Raw genomic sequence first — 2,327 nt, 5'->3', positions numbered from 1 at the left:
TATTTCCCTACTTAATTGCTTTAAAATTATATATATTAAAATATATCTAGGTGTTTAGGTCAAAAATTATAAAATTTTTGTGTGGGATTTATAATACATATAGATGTAACACATATGAAAATTATTGCATAAAGATTGTTTGGGGAATAATAGACCTTTAAGGTTATAAGTTTTCTATATTTTATGTGAACTAGCTCATTATTAACTCTAAATTGAAATAAAAAGTTAAGTATATCTATTAACCTTCAGAGCAACCACTTAACCTGGGATTATAATCTCTTAAAAAGCAAGACCTGTGTTTTATTCATCTTTTATCCTGAATGATAAACCACTGAGTAATGAATCATATGACTGAATAAATATAGTGAAACAGTTTGTTGAGATGTTTTGAATCGACCCTTTTAACTGACACTTGTTCACAGCTGAGTTATGATTCTACTTTTAGCACAACTGGATATAGTAAAGGCATAATAAATGCTATTATTATTATTATTAGTGTTCCTAACGATGCCTTTGGAACACAATAATGTCATGGGTCACAAATTTTGAATCATCAAAGAATAATCAATTCATAGATAAGGGCACAGATTTTAGAGTGCCAAGACTTAGGTTAGAGTCTCACTAACCACCTAGGTGACCTCTTAATTTATGTCTAAAGTGAGATGGTGATCAAACTTGCTTTATAGGGCTGTTGAGAAGATTAAATAAAAATTCATGTAAATTGTTTAGCACAGTATTTGGGACAAAGAAAGTACTCAATAAATATAGGCTGCACTTATTGAAGGAAGTTTTTGGGTTGACAATACCTAATACAAACTCTTTAAAAATTTGTAATCCATGTATATCACGTATATATACATATATATATATATATATGTCAACTCTGTACTAATCAGAACATCTGATTAACCAGAACAACCATTCTCCAATCTTGGCGGATCACTGTGTTATGTGTTATGTAACTCTATCTTGTTATGAAAACGTCCACATTTTCAATCTAAAATACGACACAAATGAACTTATCTATGAAACAGAAACAGACTCAGACATAGAGGACAGACTTGTGGTTGCCAAGGGGGAGGGGGGGTGGGGGAGAGATGGATTGAGAGTTTGGGGTTAGCAGATGCAAACTATTATATATAGAACGGATAAACAACAAGGTCCTACTGTATAGCACAGGGAACTATATTCAATATCCTGTGATAAACCATAATGCAAAAGAATATGAAAAAGAATGTATATGTATGTATAACTGAATCACCTTGCTGTACAGCAGATATTAACACAACATTGTAAATCAACTATACTTCAATAAAATAAAATTTTTTAAAAAAGAAAGCTTCCACATTTTCAAATCATTTGTTTTGTTTCCAACAAATAAAAAACAAGATTGGAACTACTATCCTATCACTTGAAATAGTAGCAACACAGATCCACTATCCCGCTGCAAAACCCTTGGGACGTGATGTCTTTTGGAATTCAGAATGTCTTGGATTTTAGAAAGTCATGACTATCTTATGTAACAACCTTAGGGGAGGCTGGCAGTTGCTTTTAATCAAACATATTAATAATTCCTCAGTCATTAATACATAGGCCCTCCATATCCACGGGTTCTGCATCTGGGGATTCAACCAACCATGGACTAAAAATATTCATAAAAAAAGAAAATTCCAGAAAGTTCCAAAAAATAAACTTGAATTTGCCACAGGCTGGTAACTATTTACATAGCATTTACATTGTGTTAGGTACTATGAGTAATCTAGAGATGATTTTAAGTATATGGGAGGATATGTGTAGGTTATATGCCAGTACTACACCATTTTATATTAGAGACTTAAGCATCCAGGAATTTTGGTATCTGCAGGGGGGCCTGAAACCAATACCCTGCAGATACCAAGTGACAACTGTATTTACACAAAGTGGGGTAAAGTGAGCCTATAAATTGCCACAGATAATTTTCAGTCAGATCTTAACCACTTAATGAGTTCGCTACAATATGCGCCAATTTTTTTCAGGTTTTCAATTTTAGAATTGCAAATAAGGGATTGTGGACCTGTGATAGCAAACACTTAAACTGTATTTATCATGATCCAAGCATGTTCTAAATGCTTTATTATCAATATATTTGATCCACAACAAGCCTACCTGGTAGATATTAGGATTAGCTTCATTATACAAATGAAGAAACTAAGGCACAAAGAAGTTACGTAGTTTACCCGGAGTTACATAACTAATAAGATGTAGAATCAAGATTCTGTTCCAGAGCTTATTCCTTTACCACCTCGCTTTGCTGGCTTTCTGAAATCTAATTTAAGTTCTAATTACCT

This window comes from Balaenoptera physalus (assembly GCF_965194825.1).
Source record: "Balaenoptera physalus genome assembly, chromosome: 8".
Classification (NCBI taxonomy): Eukaryota; Metazoa; Chordata; class Mammalia; order Artiodactyla; family Balaenopteridae; genus Balaenoptera; species Balaenoptera physalus.
The sequence above is the reverse complement of the archived record's forward strand: the minus strand, read 5'-3'. Positions refer to the sequence as shown.